Here is a 25,799-nt window from a genome sequence, read left to right as displayed (position 1 = left end):
ACTCTAAATGGGTGAATTTTGGCGAATTAAGCGCCTTTCTGTTTATCGCTCTTTTGGCGATGACGTCAGAATGTGACGTCGCCGAGGTAACACACCCGCCATTTTCATTTTCAACACATTGCAAACACCGGGTCTCAGCTCTGTTATTTTCCGTTTTTTTCGACTATTTTTTGGAACCTTGGAGACATCATGCCTCGTCGGTGTGTTGTCGGAGGGTGTAACAACACTAACAGGGAGGGATTCATGTTGCACCAGTGGCAAGAAATCTGCCGCCAGACCCCCATTGAATGTGCCGGAGTGTCTCCACGTTATACCGACAATGACAGACATGGCACAGAGATGTATGGATAACCTGCAGATGCATTTGCAAGGATAAAGTCAACGAAATCACAAAGGTGAATTTTGTTGATGTTGTCGACTTATGTGCTAATCAGACATATTTGGTCGCGGCGTGACTGCCAGCTAATCGATGCTAACATGCTATGCTAATCGATGCTAACATGCTATTTACCGGCGGTGCTAAAGCAGACATGGCACAGAGCTGTATGGATAACCTGCAGATGCATTAGCAACTATATTACGTTTCCTTCCACCCACATTTAATGCGAAAAAAACACTTACCAATCGACGGATTTAAGTTGCTCCAGTGTCACAAGATGCGAAAGTCCTGATCGTTTGGTCCGCACATTTTACCGGCGATGCTAACGCAGCTATTCGGCCATGCTATGGCTATGAATAGCGTCAATAGCTATTCGCTCAATAGCTTCAGTTTCTTTTTCAATACTTTCATACTCCAACCATTCGTTTCAAAACATGCGTAATCTGTTGAATCGCTTAAGCCGCTGAAATCCGAGCTAATGTCGCTATATCTTGCTGTGCTATTCGCCATTGTTTGTTTACATTGGCAGCACTGTATGACGTCACAAGAAAATGGATAGTGTCTTCGCAGAGAGCGAAAAAAAGGCTCTTTAAAGCTTTATTTAGGGATATTCCGGGACTGGTAAAATTTTGAAAAAAAAATTAAAAAATACAACAAGCCACTGGGAACTGATTTTTATTGTTTTTAACCCTTTTGAAATTGTGATAATGTTCCCCTTAAATATTTCATCATTGATATATAAACTATCAGACTGCGTGGTGGGTAGTAGTGGGTTTCAGTAGGCCTTTAAAGCAGTGCACAGATGTGCAATCTATTTGTGTCGACGGAGGCGTTGTCACTATGTCATTTGATGATTTGCATAATTGGCTGTGACACGGGTATTTTTTTCTTTTTTTTAAAAGACACATTTGTGTTTTTAGTGTTATTAGTTATTAGTGACAACATATCTCTTTCTTGTTTATTTGTTTGCTCTCTTTCCTCCCATGTTTACTGTCGGATTTTTTTTTTTCTTCTTCCACGTAAGAATAGTCACGGCGACGTCCACAGTTTCCAAAAACAATTTGAAATGTGGACACGTCGGACCACAGAACACTTTTACACTTTGCATCAGTCCATCTTAGATGAGCTCGGTGCCCAGCGAAGCCGGCGGTGTTTCTGGGTGTTGTTGATAAATGGCTTTCGCTTTGCGTAGTAGAGTTTTAACTTGCATTTACGAATGTAGCGACGAACTGTAGTTACTGACAGTGGTTTTCTGAAGTGTTCCTGAGACCATGTGGTGATATCCTTTACAAACTGTCGGTTTTTAATGAAGTTCCGCCTGAGGGATCCCAAGGTCAAGGGCATTTAATGTTACATAGAGTGATTTCTCCAGATTTACTGAACCTTTTGATGATATTACGGACCGTAGATGATGAAATCCCTAAATTCCTTGAAATAGCTCGTTGAGAAATGTTGTTCTTAAACTGTTCGACAATTTGCTCACGCCATTTGTTCACAAAGTGTTGACCCTCGCCCTATCCTTGTCTGTGAATGACTGGGCATTTCATGGAAGGTGCTTTTATACCCAATCATGGCACCCACCTGTTCCCAGTTAGCCTGTTCATAATAAGTGTTTGATGAGTATTCTTCAACTTTCTTAGTCTTTTTTTTTTTTTTTGGGGAGGAAGATATGAAAATAGTCCTTTTAATTTAGAATTTAAAGGCCTGTAGCAGGGGTCACCAACGCGTTGCCCGTAAGGACCAGATGAGTCGCCCGCTGGCCTGTTCTAAAAATAGCTCAAATAGCAGCACTTACCAGTGAGCTGCCTCTATTTTTTAGATTTTATGTATTTACTTGCAAGCTTGACTCGCTTTGCTCGACATTTTTAATTCTAAGAGAGACAAAACTCAAATAGAATTTGAAAATCCAAGAAAATATTTTAAAGACTTGCTCTTCGCTTGTTTGAATAAATACAATTTTTTTTTTCCTTTTTGTACTCCGCCTTCCGCCCGATTGTAGCTGAGATAGGCGCCAGCGCCTCCCAGGACCGCAAAAGAGGAATAAGCGGTAGAAAATGGATACTTTGCTTCTTATAACTTTCAGAAAGACAATTTTAGAGTAAAAAATACAACCTAAAAATTATTTTAGGATTTTTAAACACATATACCTTTTAAATTCCCTCCTCTTCTTTCCTGACAATTTAAATCAATGTTCATGTGTTTTGTTTTTTTTTTATTGTAAAAAATAATAAATACATTTTAATTTAATTCTTCATTTCAGTTTCTGTTTTTTCGATGAAGAATATTTCTGAAATATTTTTTCAAACTTATTATGATTAAAATTCAAAAAAATTATTCTGGCAAATCTAGAAAATCTGTAGAAACAAATTTAAATCTTATTTCAAAGTCTTTTAAATTTCTTTTAAAATTTTTGTTCTGGAAAATCTAGAAGAAATAGTGATTTGTCTTTGTTAGAAATATAGCTTGGTCCAATTTGTTATATATTCTAACAAAGTGCAGATTGGATTTTAACCTATTTAAAACATGTCATCAAAATTCGAAAATTGATCTTAATCAGGAAAAATTACTATTGATGTTCCATATTTTTTATTATTTTTTTTTTTTTCAAAAATATTCAAAATAGCTAATTTTTCTCCTTTTTTTTTGGTTGAATTTTGAATTTTAAAGACTCGAAATTGAAGATAAACTATGTTTCAAAATTAAATTTTCATTTTTTTCATGTTTTCTCCTCTTTTAAACCGTTCAATTAAGTGTTTTTTCCGTCATTTATTCTCTCCCAAAAAACATTTCATAAAAGGAAAAACAATGTACGACGGAATGACGGACAGAAATACCCATTTTTTTTAATATATAAATAGATTTATTTATTAAAGGTAAATTGAGAAAATTGGCTATTTCTGGCGATTTATTTAAGTGTGTATCAAACTGGTAGCCCTTCGCATGAATCAGTACCCAAGAAGTATCCCTTGGTTTCAAAAAGGTTGGTGACCCCTGCCCTATAGTCTCCACAAAGAATACAGGATAAAGGTTGGCTCTATTGCTGCTTTAGCTTAATGCTAACATACATCCATACAATAGATGAGCCCATTGACTTTAATTTGGTCTCAACATATTTCGTTGTGACCAAATCGATAAAACTTTTCTTTCAAAGCTCACTTAGAAAACCTTTTTCCTAAACTTGAAATCAAGCTGTTTTTTTTTTTCTTCCTCACAAGTTAGGGAACGCTTGATTCTGACCACTTTCATGCCTTCGATAGATTATGGAGAAGTGCTTTTCATGAAAAAAACTGGATGCTGTATATGACTGTGCCTTACGTTTTATTGCAACCCTGACCTCCATTGCACTTTCTATGCAAAAAAAAAAAATTGTCCATCTTTGTTAGTCCGTAGATTTTCTCCATGGATGTTTTTTGTATTTATAAATCGCTTCTTGCTCTGGTTCCCCCTTATTTATGTTATTTTATGTGCAGAGACTCCAGTCGCTGCAATTCAACATCATAAGACATCCTTGACGTGTTGGTTCCTAGAGCCAATACACGTCTTGGTAAAAAATTTGCAGCTCCATGGTCATAGAATGAAATACAAAAGGATCTAAGGCTACCTGAACTCATCACTCTGGGGAATTTCAGGCAATTTTTAAGGATTGTGAAGTTGTTTCTATTGGGCACTTGGCATGTTTTTGAATATTTTTCTATTGAATTATATACATTTTTTTGAGCTATTGCGTGTTGTTATGTTCATGTTTTAAGTTGTGTGCTTTGGACTATAGTGTGTGAGTGCTACTGTTTGTTGTTGTTGATTTATGTCACTTTTTTACCTGTTTTTGCTGTTTTTCCAGGTCACTCTTGTAAAAGAGTACATAAATATAGACAATATAAACATACAGTACAGCAGAGGTCCCCAAACACCGTGTGCAGCCCGGTACCGGGCCGTGGCCCGATTGGTACCGGGCCGTGGCCCGATTGGTACCGGGCCGCAGAATAATTTTTTACTCATTTTTATTTAAAAAAAAAAAAAAAAAAAAAAAAATATATATATATATATATATATATATTTTTTTTTTTGTTTTATTAAATCAACATAAAAACACAATATACACTTACAATTAGGGCACCAACCACAAAAACCTCCCTTTTTCATGACAAAAACGTCCCTTTTTCATGACAAAGAAAAAAAAAAAAAAAAATATATATATATATATATATATATATATATATATATATATATATATATATAATTTTTTTTTATTTATTTTTTTATTAAATCAACATAAAAACACAATATACACTTACAATTAGGGCACCAACCACAAAAACCTCCCTTTTTCATGACAAAAACGTCCCTTTTTCATGACAAAGAAAAAAAAAAAAAAAAAGGGATTCCCCCTAGCAGTTGTGAGTGTTGCTGGGTCAGGTTTGGTTTTGGAATTGGATTGCATTGTTAAGGTATTGCTGTGTAGTGGTTTGTTGGATTGATTTAAAAAAAATAAAAATCGATTTTTTTAAATATGAGAATCGATTCTGAATCGCACAATGTATTCGAATCGATTTTTTTCCCACACCCCTAATATATAGTCAAGGTTTCTGTGGTTAATCCGTTATACAGTGCTCAATACCGGGGTAAAGCGAAATATACGTTAGGTCAGGAAAAAAACACAGAGGGTATTTCATCCCTACAAGCCTGCTTTGCAGGTTTTCCTGCTTTTCAGGGGATTAATATATATTTTATTATAAAATCCCCTGTTTCGCAGGTTACCCTGCTCTTCAAAGGATTTTATTATGCATGCATCTATTTTGTACTGCTTATCCCTTTTGGGGAGAGCAGGGAAACCTGTGAAACAGGCTTGTAGGGATGAAATAGCCTCTGTATTATTTCCTGACCTAACGTATGTGTGTGCCTATCCCTCCATCCATTTACTACCGCTTATTCCCTTTTTTGGGTCGCGGGGGTTGCTGGCGCCTATCTCAGCTACAGTAAGGCGGAAGGCCTGTGGACAAGTCACCACCTCATTGCAGGGCCAACACAGATAGACAGACAACATTCACACACTAGGGCCAATTTAGTGTTGCCAATCAACCTATCCCCAGGTGCATGTCTTTGGAAGTGGGAGGAAGCCGGAGTACCCGGAGGGAACCCACGCATTCACGGGGAGAACATGCAAACTCCACACAGAAAGATCCCGAGCCTGGAATTGAACCCAGGACTGCAGGAACTTCGTATTGTGAGGCAGACGCACTAACCCCTCTGCCAACGTGAAGCCCTGTGTGTGCATATATAGTGCATATATATATATATATATGTATATATATATATAAAAGGGGTGTGGGAAAAAATTGATTCGAATACGAATTGCCATTCTCACAATCGATTGTTTATTTTTTTTTATTTTTTTTTTAATCAATCCAACAAACCAATACACAGCAATACCATAACAATGCAATCCAATTCCAAAACCGAACCTGACCCAGCAACACTCAGAACTGCAATAAACAGAGCAATTGAGAGGAGACACAAACACGACACAGAAGAAAACAAAAGTAGTGAAACAAAAGTGAATATTATCAACAACAGTATCAATATTAGTTATAATTTCAGTATAGCAGTGATTAGAAATCCCCCATTGACATTATCACTAGACATTTATAAAAAAGAAAAAAAGAAAATAGTGTCGCAGTGGCTTACACTTGCATCGCATCTCATAAGCTTGACAACACACTGTGTCCAATGTTTTCACAAAGATAAAATAAGTCATTTTTGGTTTGTTTGATAGTTAAAACAAATTTACATTATTGCAATCAGTTGATAAAACATTGTCCTTTACAACTATAAAAGCTTTTTAATAAAAAATCTACTACTCTGCTAGCATGTCAGCAGACTGGGGTAGATCCTGCTGAAATCCTATGTATTGAATGAATACAGAATCCTTTTGAATTGGAAAAATATCGTTTTTGAATCGAGAATCGCGTTGAATAAAAAAAAAATCGATAAATAATCGGAAAAAGTTGCTAAATAATCGAACTGCGACCCCAAGAATCGATATTGAATCGAATCGTGGGACACCCAAAGATTCGAAGCCCTACTATATATATATATATCTTGATTGGATTATCCAGAGAATAGTGCTCAATACCGTGGTAGAGCGCAATATGTAGGTGTGGGAAAAATCACAAGACTACTTCATCTCTACAGAACTGTTTCATGAGGGGTTCCCTCAATCATCAGGAGATTTTAATAGACGCATTCACATACAATGGTTTATATAGGGCACAGAGTGGGTGGGTACAGGCAGGCGTAGGGCGTGGTGATTGGCTCATGTGTTACCTAGGAGGTGTTTCCGTCTGTGGCGGCATGTTGAAAGGATTTCACTGCGCTGCCCTGTCATCCCTCAAAAAGTGCAGTTTGTTTTATATATATATATATATATATATATATATATATATATATATATATATATATATATATATATATATATATATATATATATATATATATATATATATTTATTTATAAATAAATGTTTTAACACAATGTGGCCCCCAAGTCAAAATGTTTGGGGACCCCTGATTTAGAGGGTTAGGGTCAGGGTTGTGTGTGTGTGACAATCATTGGTATTTTAACTTAATAATAAGTCCATGTAGAATAACACATTAATAAGTACTTAATAATGATTAAGAGCCAATATGTTACTAATTTGCGTGTTAATAAGCAACTAATTAATGGTGAAAATGTCCCCCATACTAAAGTGCTACCGAAAAAAAAATAAATCTCAGAACAAGTATTTAAAATTTGAGAGAAACCACGCACAAAAACTCTTCATTCAAATGGAATTACACACCTTTGAACCCACCAGAGGAAATCAAACGACCGCAGCAAAGCTACAAGCTGTTACCTCTTGACAGTAAATAGAAACACGGAGCTATTTTAAGAAACTTTAATGGCTCCGCAGATAATATTTAGCTTCCAGGCTTGTCCCAGATGTAAGGAGAGTGCTGTGAGTGCACCGGTGATCTTAGTAAAGCGTCAGCTTGCATCTCAGATGCCGGGGAACAAAACCACTGAGAAAGAAAAGGAGATGTCATATTTCTATTTTTTTTAATGAATACAAATGTCAAAATGTCAAAGCATGTAATCCTTTTAATAGGTGAGACGGTCTTTTGGCCAGAGTTTGGCAGGAATCCCGAAACCGAACCGAGGAAAGTGCTTACTTCAAGTTCTGGAGGTGAATGCCGAGTTCTGATCCCACTCTCTTCCTCCCCCCCGGCGCACTCGCTCTCCTTCTATCTGCAGCGTGTAGAGGATTATCTTGGTATCAGTACATATGGATTTGCAGCACTGTACTGTGTATCCTTAGCGGCATGTTCCATTTTACTTAATGCCGGCACACTTTAAAGCACGTTGCCAAGGGGCGTCCAGGGGCCAGAGGGTGTAATTAAGAACAAAAGCATCTTGAGGTGACTACAAATCCTTACATATCCTATCCCCGGTGATGCGTTTTCCACTTTGATAAGAGCCATACTGTCCCAGACTGCTGAAGTGCAGAAAAACACACTTTTAGTTGTGAGCCGACTCCCTCCGGAGAGTCAGAGGGAATTCAAAATAACAAATGCAAATTGTTTTCGCGCTCAAGCTGTATAAATTGTCATGACCGGTCAGATGTCTGGTTTCAGTTTTGCTGCACAAAACCAAAAACCGGTGAAGTTGGCACGGAAATGGTAAATAAAAACAGAATACAATGATTTGGTTTGATATGAATAAATGATCACTTAATATTGCTAAAACTAAATTTATGATATTTGGTACCAAAACTGAGGTATCTAAGGAAGTAAATATTAAAATAAATGGAGATAAAATTGAGCGTGTCTTTGATACTAAGTTTTTGGGAGTTATGATTGATCATAAATTATCATGGAGACGACATGTAAATTATATAAAAACAAAAATATCAAAAACACTTGGTGTTTTGTATAAAACTAAAGAATTACTTAATCATAATTCTTTGTTAACAATTTATTATACTTTGATACTTCCATACATGACATACTGTGTAGAACTCTGGGGAACCACTTTTAAAACCATAACTAATGATATTGTTTTGCTGCAAAAAAAAAGCTGTACGGCTAATAAACAAAGCAGGATATTATGACCATACCCATCCATTATTTGTCAAATCAAAACTTATGAAATTTCAAGATATTGTTTATTATAAAATAACACAGATAATGTTCAAAGCAAAAATAAATACTCTTCCAGAAAGAATTCAAAAATACTTCTCTCTACAGACCAGCAAATACAATCTAAGAGATGAATCTAAGTTTTTTTTACCAAAAGCAAGATTAGTTGTTAAACGTCGATGTTTATCTGTTCTCGGTGTTAATTTGTGGAATTCTGTTGGTAAAGAAATAAAAATGAGTGACTCAGTATTTAATTTAAAAAAGAACATGTCACAATGTATTTTAAAAAGTTATGTGAACTAGAAATGTATGTTTGTTTGGTTAAATGTTGTATTTAGAAGGTATGTATGTTTATCTATTTACAGAAAAGTGTATGTGTGTAGGTACATATTTTTGTATTATTTGTTGGGGGGCAGCCTGAATGTGGATGCTGAATGACTATATTTCTTTTTGTGTTGCAGAATTATTAGAAAAGGTAACTTAATTGAATGTAAAAAAATTATGTTGGGCATATAAGCTTTTTTGCTTCTGCCTTTTTCAGTCATGTTATTCATTTTTGAATCGTGATCCATGTTTGAATATGTTTTTGTTAGACTGAAAATAAACTGAAACTGAAACTGAAAACTGAAATTTTGCAATTCCTTTTCAGCTTATATTCAATTGAATCAATCAAATCGAATCAACTTTATTCATAAAGCACATTTAAAATGTACCATAGGGGTACCCAACGTTCTGTACAATGGACAATGAGACATTTGTGATTTAGGGCTATATAAGTGTTTTTATTAAATCAACATTAAAAACACAATATACACTTACAATTAGTGCACCAACCACAAAAACCTCCCTTTTTCATGACAAAAATGTCTCTTTTTAATGACAAAAAAAAAAAAAAAAACGGGTTCCATGGTGGGTTCCATGATTAGGTATAAAAGCAGCTTCCATGAAATGTTCACTCATTCACAAACAAGGATGGGGCGAGGGTCACCACTTTGTGAACAAATGCGTGAGCAAATTGTCGAACAACATTGCTATTGCAAGGAATTTAGGGATTTCACCATCTATGGTCCGTAATATCATCAAAAGGTTCAGAGAATCTGGAGGAATCACTGCACGTAAGGAATGATATTAAGGATCCCTTAGGCCAGGGGTCGGGAACCTTTTTGGCAGAAAGAGCCATGAAAGCCAAATATTTTAAAATGTATTTCCGTGAGAGCCATATAATATTTTTATCACTGAATACAACTGTCAAGTTCACTGATGACATGTATTAAACAGACCAGAAGCAAGGAATTCAACAATGACTGGATTCAATTTAGCTCAATGAGGAGAAACCTGTGGACCTGTACCCTTGTACAGTGTCGTCCCACAAGAGAATTCTGTGCCTCCTAACAACTAAATGCGTGCATCTCTTATTCTTTTTAATAACATTGTTATTCTGAAGTTAACCAATAATAAATAAAATACTCTTGACCATTAATGTGACTTCTTGAACAGGTGCGGTAGAAACGAATGGATGGATTAAAATGCATGAGAATGTTTTATATTTTGAACGTTATTTTTAACGTTGTGATTACCAGCATAATTTGTAATTACTTATCGTGTTAAGCAACGTCAGCTAAGATTAATCTGAGAGCCAGATGCAGTCATCAAAAGAGCCACATCTGGCTCGAGAGCCATAGGTTCCCTACCCCTGCTTTAGGCGGTACTGCATCAAAAAGCCACATCAGTGTGTAAAGGATATCACCACATGGGCTAAGGAACACTTCGGAAAACCACTGTCAGTAACTACAGCTCATCACTACATCTGTAAGTGCAGGTTAAAACTCTACTATGCAAAGTGAAAGCCATTTATCAACAACATCCAGAAACCGCCGCCGGCGTCGCTGGGCCCGAGGTCATCTAAGATGGACTGATGCAAAGTGGAAATGTTTTCTGTGGTCTGAGGAGTCCACATTTAAAATGTGTCTTCCGGAACAAAGAGGAAAAGAACCATACAGATTGTTCAAGGCGCAAAGTTCAAAAGCCAGTATCTGTGATGGTATGGGGGTGTATTAGTGCCCAAGGCATGGGTAACTTACACATATGTGAAGGCACCATTAATGCTGAAAGGTACATACAGGTTTTGGAGCAACATATGTTGTCATCCAAGCAACGTTATCATGGACGCCCCTGCTTATTTCAGCAAGACAATGCCAAGCAACGTGTTACAGCTGTCATGTCTGATCATGATTTTGTGTGACCGTGCTGCCTTGAGCATCCCCGATCTTGTTGGTTCTTGAAGCTAAGCAGTGTCTGGCCTGGTTAGTACTCGGATGGGAGACTGCTTAGGTGCTGTTTGACCTTTGGACTCTTTAAGTTCCTTTTTTTTTTTTTTTCTCACTCTGTTTTGTCACCATGACGACCAATCAGTTCACCTGTCATGTCTCACACCTGCTTTCAATCACCACATCTCTATTTAAGCCTGTCATTTTATGTTGGTCGCCCTGGCGTCATTGTGTTTCTTTTCATGCTTTGTCCATGCCGGTTTTTTCACGCCAAAGTCCTTGCTACTCTTGTCCAGCCATAGTAAGTGTTATTTGCATTATCTTCATGGTTTGTTAAAGTGCTAGTTTTGTCTCTTTTCCCAAGTTGTGCCTCCGCAGCGAGTGCTTTCTGTTTGTACCTTTTTTTTAGTTAAAATGAAATCATGTTTTTACCTGAACGCCATGTTTTGCGTAGTCCGTCCGCCTTCCTGGGAGAACGACCCCGCAGCAAGCTGCGACCCCCCCATCCTGACAACAACAGTGTGGCTTTATAGTAAAAGAGTGTGGGTACTAGGGCTGCGAAGCTTTGGGTGTCCCACGATTCGATTCAATATAGATTCTTGGGGTCGCGATTCGATAATATATCAATTTTTTCGATTCAACGCGATTCTTGATTCAAAAACGATATTTTTCAGATTCAAAACGATTTTGTATTCATTCAATACATAGGATTTCAGCAGGATCTACCCCAGTATGCTGACATGCTAGCAGAGTATTAGATTTTTTGTAAAAAGCTTTTATAATTGTAAAGGACAATGTTTTATCAACTGATTGCAATAATGTAAATTAGTTTTAACTATTAAACGAAGCAAAAATATGACTTATTTTATCTTTGTGAAAACATTGGACACAGTGTGTTGTCAAGCTTATGAGATGCGATGCAAATGTAAGCCACTGTGACACTATTGTTCTTTTTTTATTTTTATAAATGTCTAATGATAATGTCAGTGAGGGATTTTTAATCACTGCTATGCTGAAATTATAACTAATATTGATACTGTTGTTGATAATATTCATTTTTGTTTCACTACTTTTGGTTTGTTCTGTGTCGTGTTTGTGTCTCCTCTCAAGTGCTCTGTTTATTGCAGTTTTGAGTGTTGCTGGGTCAGGTTCGGTTTTGGAATTGGATTGCATTGTTATGGTATTGCTGTGTATTGTTTTGTTGGATTGATTAAACATTTTTTTTTAAATCGATTTAAAAAAAAAAAAAGAATCAATTCTGAATCGCACAACGTGAGAATCGCTTTTCGTATTCGAATCGATTTTTTCCCACACCCCTAGTGGGTACTAGACTGGTCTGCTTGTAGTCCAGAATGTCTGCCTTTGAAAATGTGTGCTGTAATATGAAGTCTAAAATACCACAACGGTGACCCTGGACTGTTGAACAGAGGTGGGTAGTAACGCGCTACATTTACTCCGTTACATCTACTTGAGTAACTTTTGGGATAAATTGTACTTCTAAGAGTAGTTTTTATTCAACATACTTTTACTTTTACTTGAGTATATTTATAGAGAAGAAACGCTACTTTTACTCCGCTCCATTTATCTACAATCAGCTCACTACTCGCTACTTTTTTTTTTTTATCGATCTGTTAATGCACGCTTTGTTTGTTTTGATTTTGTCAGACACGCGTTCAAAGTAGGATCTACGCATGCCTGTGTTTCACCAATCACATGCAGTCACTGGTGACGTTGGACCAATCAAACAAAACCAGGTGGTCACGTGACCGCCACACGTCGAATACGACCTAAAAAGGTTGAACAACTTATTTGGGTGTTACCATTTAGTGGTCAATTGTGCGGAATATGTACTGTACTGTGCAATCTACTAATACAAGTTTCAATCAATCAATCAAAAGTGTAAAGAAAAAAAAGACACTTTTTATTTCAACCGTACTTCCCGTCAAAAGCCTAAAGACTGATCACACAGTTCCTGTCTTCACAATAAAAGCACCGCTCCATCGCGCCTGCGCTAACAAAATAAGAGTCTCCCAAAGCCAAAGCATTCAAGCTAGAAAACTACGGAGTTTGCCGCCAATGTATTTATTGTAAAGTGTATAAAAACGAATATAGAAGCTGGACAAATAAGATGCCAAAAACCAACGACTTTCATGTGGTATTAGACAGAAAGGAGGAACTTTTTTTCTCCTCCATTTGAAAATGTGGACATTATCAGCACTTTCTGATTCCAATCAATGCAGGTCATCAGAATCAGGTAATACACCAACTTATATTCTTGTCTTCATGAAAGATAGGAATCTATGTGTTAAACATGCATGTATATTCATTAAAACACCTTTAACATGTCAACATTAACGGCAAAATAAATAACTATAAATGATATATTATATATATATATACAGTATATATATATATATATATATATATATATATATATATATATATATATATATATATATATATATATATATATATATATGTATATGAGGTAGATCACCTCGACTTGGTCATTTATTAAGTAATTGATTAACGTTGAACAACTTATTGGGGTGTCACCATTTAGTGATCAATTGTACGGAATATGTACTGTACTGTGCAATCTAATAATAAAAGTTTCAATCAATCGATGAATGCCTACTGAGCCTATGGTGTTGTTGAGTTATTGTGGCTCAATTTGCCTTATTTTTTTTTTATTTTCATGTTTTATTATTTAATATATATTATTGTTTTAGTTGCTTAAGAGATATTCCTGGCTATGAATTTGCTCGTTGCTATTTTTATGTTTTGTGCATTACTTGTTGCCGTAATCTTTAAACAAAAAGGTTACTCATCAGTTACTCAGTACTTGAGTAATTTTTTCACAACATACTTTTTACTTTTACTCAAGTAAATATTTGGGTGACTACGGTCTACTTTTACTTGAGTAATAAATCTCTAAAGTAACAGTACTCTTACTTGAGTACAATTTCTGGCTACTCTACCCACCTCTGCTGTTGAACAACTTAAGCTGTACATCAAGCAAGAATAGGAATTCATTCCACCTGAAAAGCTTCAAAAATTGGTCTCCTCAGTTCCAAAACGTTTACTGAGATTTGTTAAAAGGAAAGGCCATGTAACACAGTGGTAAAAATGCCCCTCTGCCAACCTTTTTTTCAATGTGTTGCTGCCATTAAATTTTACGTTAATGACTATTTGCAAAAAAAAAAAATAGTTTATCAGTTCCAACATTAAATATCTTGCAGTCTATTCAATTGAATATAAGTTAAAACAGATTTGCAAATCATTGTATTCTGTTTTTATTTACGATTAACACAATAGGACAACTTCACTGGTTTTGGGTTTTGTACAATGATCGATCGATGGGAGTGTATGCTGTAGATGCAAGAGGGAACATAAACTAAACCTGTTAATCCCATTTTTAAAAAGTACCAAACTTCATCAAAAATGTTTCCATACAACAAGCAGCATACACCAAAAAAATCATGAAGGTTTTTTACATGTGTTTTGAAAGCTAGGTTCAACCAAATAAAGCCAATTCTTCTGGGGTTTTTTTGCGCACATACTGAGTGTGTGGATGAGGGCGGAGGTTTAAAGTGGTCAGGGCCCTCCAGGAGTCCAATATTAATGAATAAATAGGTAGTCTTAAAGGGGAACATTATCACAATTTCAAAAGGGTTAAAAACAATAAAAATCAGTTCCCAGTGGCTTGTTGTATTTTTTGAAGTTTTTATCAAAATTTTACAGGTACCGGAGTATCCCTAAATAAAGTTTTAAAGTGCCTTATTTTCGCTATCTTTGAAACCACTATCCATTTTCCCGTGACGTCATACCGTGCTGCCAATGTAAACAAACAATGGGAATACCACAGCAAGATATAGCGACATTAGCTCGGATTCAGACTCTGATTTCAGCGGTTCAAGCGATTCAACAGATTACACATGTATTGAAACGGATGGTTGGAGTATGGAAGTATTGAAGAAGAAACTGAAGCTATTGAGCGAATAGCTATTGACGCTATTCATAGCCATAGCATGGCCGAATAGCTGGGTTAGCATCGCCGGTAAAATGTGCGGACCAAACGATCAGGACTTTCGCATTTTGTGACACTGGAGCAACTTAAATCCGTCGATTGGTAAGTTTTTTTTTCGCATTAAATGTGTGTGGAAGGAAACGTAATATAGTTGCAAATGCATCTGCAGGTTATCCATTTATCTCTGTGCCATGTCTGATTTAGCACCGCCGGTAAATAGCATGTTAGCATTGATTAGCTGGCAGTCACCCCGCGACCAAATATGTCTGATTAGCACATAAGTCAACATCAACAAAACTCACTTTTGTGATTTCGTTGACTTTATCATTGCAAATGCATCTGCAGGTTATCCATACATCTCTGTGCCATGTCTGTCATCGCCGGTAAATAGCATGTTGGCATCGATGAGCGTAGCATGTTAGCATCGATTAGCGTAGCATGTTAGCATCGATTAGCTGGCAGTCACGCCGCAACCAAATATGTCTGATTAGCACATAAGTCAACAACAAAACTCACCTTTGTGATTTCGTATCGTTGCAAATGCATCTACAGGTTATCCATACATCTCTGTGCCATGTCTGTCATCGCCGGTCAAATGTGAAGACACTCTGGTACATTAAATGGGGGTCTGGCAGCAGACACTTTCGCATCTTTGGTGCAACTTGAATCCCTCCCTGTTAGTGTTGTTACACCCTCCGACAACACACCGAAGAGGCATGATGTCTCCAAGGTTCCAAAAAATAGTCGAAAAAACGGAAAATAACAGAGCTGAGACCCGGTGTTTGCAATGTGTTGAAAATGAAAATGGCGGCTGTATTACCTCGGCGACGTCACGTTCTGACGTCATCGCCAAAATAGCACTTAAACAGAAAGGCGTTTCAACAGATTACGCATGTATTGAAACGGATGGTTGGAGTATGAAAGTATTAAAGAAGAAACTGAAGCTATTGAGCGAATAGCTATTGATGCTATTCATAGCCATAGCAAGGCCAAATAGCTGCGTTAGCATCGCTGGTAAAATGTGCGGACCAAATAACCAGGACTTTCGCATCTCGTAACACTGGAGCAACTTAAATCCTTCGATTGGTAAGTATTTTTTTCGCATTAAATGTGGGTGGAAGGAAAAGTAATATAGTTGCAAATGCATCTGCAGGTTATCCATACATCTCTGTGCCATGTCTGCTTTAGCACCGCCGGTAAATAGCATGTTAGCATCGATTAGCATAGCATGTTAGCATTGATTAGCTGGCAGTCAACATCAACAAAACTCACCTTTGTTTTTTCGTTGACTTTATAGTTGCAAATGCATCTGCAGGTTATCCATACATCTCTGTGTCATGTCTGTCTTAGCACCGCCGGTAAATAGCATGTTAGCGTTGATTAGCGTAGCATGTTAGCATCGATTAGCTGGCAGTCACGCCGCAACCAAATATGTCTGATTAGCACATAAGTCAACAACATCAACAAAACTCACCTTTTTGATTTCGTTGACTTTATCGTTGCAAATGCACAGAATGGCCGAATAGCTGCGTTAGCATCGCCGGTAAAATTTGCGGACCAAACGATCTGGACATTCGCATCTTGTGACACTGGAGCATCTTAAATCCGTCGATTGGTAAGTGTTTTTTTCGCATTAAATGTGGGTGGAAGGAAACGTAATATAGTTGCAAATGCATCTGCAGGTTATCCATACATCTCTGTGCCATGTCTGCTTTAGCACCGCCGGTAAATAGCATGTTAGCATCGATTAGCGTAGCATGTGAGCATCGATTAGCTTGCAGTCTTGCCGCGACCAAATATGTCCGATTAGCACATATGTCAACAAAATCAACAAAACTCACCTTTGTGATTTCGTTGATTTTATCGTTGCAAATGCATCTGCAGGTTATCCATACATCTCTGTGCCATGTCTGTCATCGCCGGTCAAATGTGGAGACACTCCGGCACATTCAATGGGGGTCTGGCGGCCGACACTTTGGCATCTTCGGGCCAGTGGTGCAACTTGAATCCCTCCCTGTTAGTGTTGTTACACCCTCCGACAACACACCAACGAGGCATGATGTCTCCAAGGTTCCAAAAAATAGTCGAAAAAACGAAAAATAACAGAGCTGAGACCCGGTGTTTGTAATGTGTTGAAAATGAAAATGGCGGCTGTGTTACCTCGGCGACGTCACGTTCTGACGTCACCGCCAAAATAGCACTTAAACAGAAAGGCGTTTAATTCGCCAAAATTCACCCGTTTAGAGTTCGGAAATTGTTTAAAAAAATAGGGTCTTTTTTCTGCACCTTCAAGGTATATATTGACGCTTACATAGGTCTGGTGATAATGTTCCCCTTTAAAGACCAAACTGGGACAACACACAAAGTCCTGTTTAGGGCCCCACATAGCCCAGGGCCAGCCCTGATGTTGACTTTGGGTTTTCCCAGATGGCCGTTGTTTATCATTATGAGTCTGTGGCTACCCCCAGCACACGCAAAGATGCTGCAACTGCCTAAGGACTACTTACTAACGCACCGAGGACTTTGCACTCAGGATGTCTCATGTTTTTGAAGGCTGTGGTCACACTGCAGGTCAACTCCCATGTTTACCCCCAAATTTCAATATGAACAGTATGACCCAGGCCTCTTTGGTATGTAGATACAGGTATCTGATGCCACTGCAGTCTGACCGTTCCTGCTTCGTTTGTCCGACCTTTATGTCATCGAAAGGTTATGAGCACCACTTCCTCTGATTCCCAAAAACATTTGAAATTCGGACTCGTCAGACCACAGAACACCTTTCCACTTTGCATCAGTCCATCTTAGATGAGCTCGGACCCAGCCAAACTGGCGGCGTTTCAGGATATTGTTGATAAATGGGTTTGGTTTTGCATAGTAGAGTTTTAACTTGCACTTACAGATGTAGCGACCAACTGTAGTTACTGACAGTGGTTTTATGAAGTGTTCCTGAGCCCATGTGGTGACATCCTTTACACACTGATGTCTGTTTTTGATGCAGTACCGCCTGAGGGATCAACGGTCCGTAATATCATCGCTTACGTGCAGTGATTTCTCCAGATTCTCTGAAATTTTTGATGATTTTACGGACCGTAGATGGTAAAATCCCTAATTTCCTTGCAATAGCTCGTTGAGAAATGTTGTTCTAAAACTGTTCGACAATTTGCTTACAAATCGGTGACCCTCACCCCATCTTTGTTTGTGAATTACTTAGCATTTCATGGAAGCTGTTCCTGAGCCCATGTGGTGACATCCTTTACACACTGATGTCTGTTTTTGATGCAGTACCGCCTGAGGGATCAACGGTCCGTAATATCATCGCTTACGTGCAGTGATTTCTCCAGATTCTCTGAAATTTTTGATGATTTTACGGACCGTAGATGGTAAAATCCCTAATTTCCTTGCAATAGCTCGTTGAGAAATGTTGTTCTAAAACTGTTCGACAATTTGCTTACAAATCGGTGACCCTCACCCCATCTTTGTTTGTGAATTACTTAGCATTTCATGGAAGCTGTTCCTGAGCCCATGTGGTGACATCCTTTACACACTGATGTCTGTTTTTGATGCAGTACCGCCTGAGGGATCAACGGTCCGTAATATCATCGCTTACGTGCAGTGATTTCTCCAGATTCTCTGAAATTTTTGATGATTTTACGGACCGTAGATGGTAAAATCCCTAATTTCCTTGCAATAGCTCGTTGAGAAATGTTGTTCTAAAACTGTTCGACAATTTGCTTACAAATCGGTGACCCTCACCCCATCTTTGTTTGTGAATTACTTAGCATTTCATGGAAGCTGTTCCTGAGCCCATGTGGTGACATCCTTTACACACTGATGTCTGTTTTTGATGCTGTACCGCCTGAGGGATCAACGGTCCGTAATAACATCGCTTACGTGCAGTGATTTCTCCAGATTCTCTGACATTTTTGATGATTTTACGGACCGTAGATGGTAAAATCCCTAATTTCCTTGCAATAGCTCGTTGAGAAAAGTTGTTCTAAAACTGTTCGACAATTTGCTTACAAATTGGTGACCCTCACCCCATTTTTGTTTGTGAATTACTTAGCATTTCATGGAAGCTGTTCCTGAGCCCATGTGGTGACATCCTTTACACACTGATGTCTGTTTTTGATGCAGTACCGCCTGAGGGATCAACGGTCCGTAATATCATCGCTTACGTGCAGTGATTTCTCCAGATTCTCTGAAATTTTTAATGATTTTACGGACCTTAGATGGTAAAATCCCTAATTTCCTTGCAATAGCTCGTTGAGAAATGTTGTTCTAAAACTGTTCGACAATTTGCTTACAAATCGGTGACCCTCACCCCATCCTTGTTTGTGAATTACTTAGCATTTCATGGAAGCTGTTCCTGAGCCCATGTGGTGACATCCTTTACACACTGATGTCTGTTTTTGATGCAGTACCGCCTGAGGGATCAACGGTCCGTAATATCATCGCTTACGTGCAGCGATTTCTCCAGATTCTCTGAAATTTTTAATGATTTTACGGACCGTAGATGGTAAAATCCCTAATTTCCTTGCAATAGCTCGTTGAGAAATGTTGTTCTAAAACTGTTTGACAATTTGCTTACAAATTGGTGACCCTCACCCCATCTTTGTTTGTGAATTACTTAGCATTTCATGGAAGCTGTTCCTGAGCCCATGTGGTGACATCCTTTACACACTGATGTCTGTTTTTGATGCAGTACCGCCTGAGGGATCAACGGTCCGTAATAACATCGCTTACGTGCAGTGATTTCTCCAGATTCTCTGAAATTTTTGATGATTTTACGGACCGTAGATGGTAAAATCCCTAATTTCCTTGCAATAGCTCGTTGAGAAATGTTGTTCTAAAACTGTTTGACAATTTGCTTACAAATTGGTGACCCTCACCCCATCTTTGCTTGTGAATTACTTAGCATTTCATGGAAGCTGTTCCTGAGCCCATGTGGTGATATCCTTTACACACTGATGTCTGTTTTTGATGCAGTACCGCCTGAGGGATCAACGGTCCGTAATAACATCGCTTACGTGCAGTGATTTCTCCAGATTCTCTGAAATTTTTGATGATTTTACGGACCGTAGATGGTAAAATCCCTAATTTCCTTGCAATAGCTCGTTGAGAAATGTTGTTCTAAAACTGTTCGACAATTTGCTTACAAATCGGTGACCCTCACCCCATCTTTGTTTGTGAATTACTTAGCATTTCATGGAAGCTGTTCCTGAGCCCATGTGGTGACACCCTTTACACACTGATGTCTGTTTTTGATGCAGTACCGCCTGAGGGGTCAACGGTCCGTAATATCATCGCTTACGTGCAGTGATTTCTCCAGATTCTCTGAAATTTTTGATGATTTTACGGACCGTAGATGGTAAAATCCCTAATTTCCTTGCAATAGCTCGTTGAGAAATGTTGTTCTAAAACTGTTCGACAATTTGCTTACAAATCGGTGACCCTCACCCCATCTTTGTTTGTGAATTACTTAGCATTTCATGGAAGCTGTTCCTGAGCCCATGTGGTGACATCCTTTACACACTGATGTCTGTTTTTGATGCTGTACCGCCTGAGGGATCAACGGTCCGTAATAACATCGCTTACGTGCAGTGATTTCTCCAGATTCTCTGACATTTTTGATGATTTTACGGACCGTAGATGGTAAAATCCCTAATTTCCTTGCAATAGCTCGTTGAGAAATGTTGTTCTAAAACTGTTCGACAATTTGCTTACAAATTGGTGACCCTCACCCCATTTTTGTTTGTGAATTACTTAGCATTTCATGGAAGCTGTTCCTGAGCCCATGTGGTGACATCCTTTACACACTGATGTCTGTTTTTGATGCAGTACCGCCTGAGGGATCAACGGTCCGTAATATCATCGCTTACGTGCAGTGATTTCTCCAGATTCTCTGAAATTTTTAATGATTTTACGGACCTTAGATGGTAAAATCCCTAATTTCCTTGCAATAGCTCGTTGAGAAATGTTGTTCTAAAACTGTTCGACAATTTGCTTACAAATCGGTGACCCTCACCCCATCCTTGTTTGTGAATTACTTAGCATTTCATGGAAGCTGTTCCTGAGCCCATGTGGTGACATCCTTTACACACTGATGTCTGTTTTTGATGCAGTACCGCCTGAGGGATCAACGGTCCGTAATATCATCGCTTACGTGCAGCGATTTCTCCAGATTCTCTGAAATTTTTAATGATTTTACGGACCGTAGATGGTAAAATCCCTAATTTCCTTGCAATAGCTCGTTGAGAAATGTTGTTCTAAAACTGTTTGACAATTTGCTTACAAATTGGTGACCCTCACCCCATCTTTGTTTGTGAATTACTTAGCATTTCATGGAAGCTGTTCCTGAGCCCATGTGGTGACATCCTTTACACACTGATGTCTGTTTTTGATGCAGTACCGCCTGAGGGATCAACGGTCCGTAATAACATCGCTTACGTGCAGTGATTTCTCCAGATTCTCTGAAATTTTTGATGATTTTACGGACCGTAGATGGTAAAATCCCTAATTTCCTTGCAATAGCTCGTTGAGAAATGTTGTTCTAAAACTGTTTGACAATTTGCTTACAAATTGGTGACCCTCACCCCATCTTTGCTTGTGAATTACTTAGCATTTCATGGAAGCTGTTCCTGAGCCCATGTGGTGATATCCTTTACACACTGATGTCTGTTTTTGATGCAGTACCGCCTGAGGGATCAACGGTCCGTAATAACATCGCTTACGTGCAGTGATTTCTCCAGATTCTCTGAAATTTTTGATGATTTTACGGACCGTAGATGGTAAAATCCCTAATTTCCTTGCAATAGCTCGTTGAGAAATGTTGTTCTAAAACTGTTCGACAATTTGCTTACAAATCGGTGACCCTCACCCCATCTTTGTTTGTGAATTACTTAGCATTTCATGGAAGCTGTTCCTGAGCCCATGTGGTGACACCCTTTACACACTGATGTCTGTTTTTGATGCAGTACCGCCTGAGGGGTCAACGGTCCGTAATAACATCGCTTACGTGCAGTGATTTCTCCAGATTCTCTGAAATTTTTGATGATTTTACGGACCGTAGATGGTAAAATCCCTAATTTCCTTGCAATAGCTCGTTGAGAAATGTTGTTCTAAAACTGTTCGACAATTTGCTTACAAATTGGTGACCCTCACCTCATCTTTGTTTGTGAATTACTTAGCATTTCATGGAAGCTGTTTTTATACCCAATCAATACACCAACCTGTTCCCAATTAGCCTGCACACCTGTGGGATGTTCTAAAGAAGTGTTTGATGAGAATTTCTCAACTTTATCAGTATTTATTGCCACCTTTGCCAATTTTTTGTTACGTGTTGCTGGCATCAAATTCTAAAGTTAATGATTATTTGCACAAAAGAAAATGCTTATCAGTTGTCTTTGTAGCATATTCAACTGAATATGGGTTGAAAATGATTTGCAAATCATTGTATTCTGTTTATATTTACATCTAATTTCCCAACTCATATGGAAACGGGGTTTGTAACTGCAGGACGAAGGAGCAGAAAACAGAAATATGATGTTTTCGAAGTGATTAAAATATAAGAGAAGTCAAGAGCCTTGCTTTCTCCCCTAAAGCATGGTTTTTCAACCTTTTTTTGAGCCAAGGCACGATTTTTGTGTATAAAAAATCCGGAGGCACACCACCAGCAGAAATCATTAAAAAACGAAACTCAGTTGACAGTAAAGAGTTGTTCTCGCAATTGTTAGATATGACTTTTAACCATAGCCAAGCATGCATCAATATAGCTCTTGTCTCAAAGTAGGAGTACTGTCACGACCTGTCACATCACAACGTGACTTATTTAGAGTTTTTTTTTGCTGTTTTCCTGTGTGTAGTGTTTTACTTCTTACCTTGCGCTCCTATTCTGGTGGATTTTTTTCTTTTTTTGGTAAATCATTTAGCAGTTTCATGTCTTCCTCTGAGCGATATTTCCCGCATCTATTTTGTTTTAGCTATCAAGAATTTTTCAGTTATTTTTCTCCTTCTTTGTGGGGACATTGTTGATTGTCATGTTATTGCTCTACTGTAAGTCTTTGCTGTCGTCCAGCATTCTGTTTTTGTTTATTTTGCAGCCACTTCAGTTTTAGTTTAATTCTGCAAAGCCATCCTTAAGCTTCAATGCCTTTTCTTAGGGGTACTCACATTTTGTTTATTTTTAGTTTAAGTATTAGAAACCTTTTTACCTGCACACTGCCTTCCACTATTTCCGACATCTATAAAGAATATTATCTGTGTACTTTGATCTCGGCTACTTGTGGGTAGCAATGTTTAATTGTACTGCGCCTTTCAAATAAATACATTAATAAAGAAATATATCAAAATATAACTTGCGGCCCGAAAAAATACTACAGTTATTCTCAACAAAAGAGGAGAAATATAATCTTAGAGCAACATGTAATTTAACTCTTGTGTAATGTTCATATTGTTGTTACTCAGCCAGCGTTTGTAGGTATGATGGACCCGTTGCGTTTTGTGACTCTTAATGCCTCACAATCAAACAATTTTATGTTAAAATACTGAACAGATGTTTACCTTACCCCAATAAACATCTGTTCAGTATTTTAACATACAAATGTTTGATTGTGAGGCATTAAAAGCCACAAAATGCAAGGGGTCCACCAGACAAACAAATGCTAGCTGAGTAACAACAATATGAACTTTGCTGGGAAAATGTCTCTCCCAGTTTCGGCATCCCTCAGACATTTTTTTTTTTTTGTGTTTCTGCACCTGCGGTTCCCACACAAGGTTGCAACATTGTTTGTCGACACTGTCTGCTCTCATTTTCTCGCACATTTGACCCTCTGATGTTCTGTGTACATACACTCTGTCCTCCGTGTGTGTGTGTGTGTGTGTGTGTGTGTGTGGTACACAGAACATCAATTTCCACACTTTTAATAGCCCGGACATCTTATAGGTAATAGAAATGTATATGGGGGTGTATGGTGTGTGGTCATTAAATATATATTCTGATATGCGTTCTTCACAGAAAATGAGCCAAAGTCAGTGAGTCTCAGTTTCAAAAATTCATTAATTGTATCGCTTTTCTTTTACTAAAAAATTAAAACGGGTCCCACGGACCCGAACACCACACATACAACACTTAAGACCTTCAGTATATCAGTATGTGGAATTCAATTATGGAATGGATTAAGCAAAGAAATCAAACCATGTATTAATATGATTCACTTCAAGAAACTCTTCAAACTTAAAGTGTTTACAAAGTACAAAGAAGAAGAACCACGATAAACAATCTGCATTTATTCCATCCATCCATTCATTTTCTACATCAGGAGTCGGGAACCTTTTTGGCTGAGAGAGCCATGAAAGCCAAATATTTTAAAATGTATTTCCGTGAGAGCCATTAAATAGTTTTTTAACAACGAATGTAACTAAATGCCTGCATTTTTTTCAGCAAGACCAACATTTTTAAAGTATTGTAGGTCTCTTATTCTTTTTAATAACATTGTTATTCTGAAGCTAACCAATAATAAATCAAACACTTCTTATCATTAATGCGACTTCTTGAACAGGTGCGGTAGAAAGCGGATATTTTCACACTGCGATTACCAGCGTAATTATGGAGGTAGGTAAGTATTGTTATTGCCCAAGTACAACACAACTTTGTTGACTGACTGATTGATTTGATTAGACAAACAAACAGTGTTTAGGGTCACAGAACAGCTATGGGGAGAAAAAAAAAACTCCAAAGCAAAGCATATATACGTATCACAACATACATCTCCAGACTTGCAACAGAGGGGAGGGAGTTGGGGGCTACGGTGGCGGGCTGCAGCTCTTCAGGCACTGCCCAGTTGTCCATCACCCCTAAGGGATTCGCGTCAAGGGCGTTGGATGATTTATTCATTACTTATCGTGTTAAGCAATGTCAGCTAAAATTTATCTTAAGAGCCAGATGCAGTCATCAAAAGAGCCACATCTGGCTCTAGAGGCATAGGTTCCCTACCCCTGTTCTAGATAATCGTATTCATCTCACCATATGAAATATAACTTACTTCACTAGATATTTATTTATTTTTATCGTTTTTGCTTATGGAGTATATTGTGAATAAATAGTGAACAGGAAGTGAACAAAAGTGTGAGCAGGGGTAGGATTTTAGAAGCTCTGCTTCTTCCTACTCCTTTTTGAACATGTTGTTGTGATCCGGATCACATCTCTAGTTTGTTTGTATCCTTTTTTTGTGTTTTGATCATTTCTGGACTCTGACGATCCCATTGTTCGAGCACTTCCGAGTTTATATTCATTTGTTCCACCTGCGCTGGCGCCTGGCGCACACCTGTCTTTGATTATTGTTTTGTATTTAAGACCGCCTGCTGCCTTAGTTCTTTCTGGACGTTTTGTTTGCTCTATGCGTTTGATATTCCTCTTTGTATTTACCTTGCTTCTGTGGACTTTTACACTCGAATCTTGCTAACTGTTAGCATTTCGCTTCCGTGCGTAGGCCCGCCCTTTCTTCACCCTTTGTAAAAGTGTTCTTTTGTTATATTTTTATATTAAAACAAGCTCCTACCTGCAATCCTGTCTGCTCCTAGTCCCGTAGCATCCGGGGGTGACACTTCAGTCAAACCAGAAATAGCGATGCATCATGTTGTATGCATGCATGTTGGAAATAAACTCAAACTCACCTTTGAACACACAGCATGCAACGAAAAGGGTTACCCATCAGTCTTGTAGGCTAAAATCTTTACATAAAACACTGTCCCTTTAACCTCAACAAGAGGGGACATGCCTGGACAAGAATGATTAGTTTGTATAACAGCAGCAATATTCTTTTAATCTTAAATGATCAACCCAAACTTTTAGGATGCATCTGCCATTTGATAAGTGCCAGAACGCTCTAGAATGACAAAAAAAAAAGGTTTATTTTCCTATCAATAGAGTCCTTTGAAACAATTCTGTCGAACAT

Source organism: Nerophis ophidion, linkage group LG25 (assembly GCF_033978795.1).
Source record: "Nerophis ophidion isolate RoL-2023_Sa linkage group LG25, RoL_Noph_v1.0, whole genome shotgun sequence".
Taxonomy (NCBI): Eukaryota; Metazoa; Chordata; class Actinopteri; order Syngnathiformes; family Syngnathidae; genus Nerophis; species Nerophis ophidion.
This window is presented reverse-complemented; position numbering follows the sequence as displayed.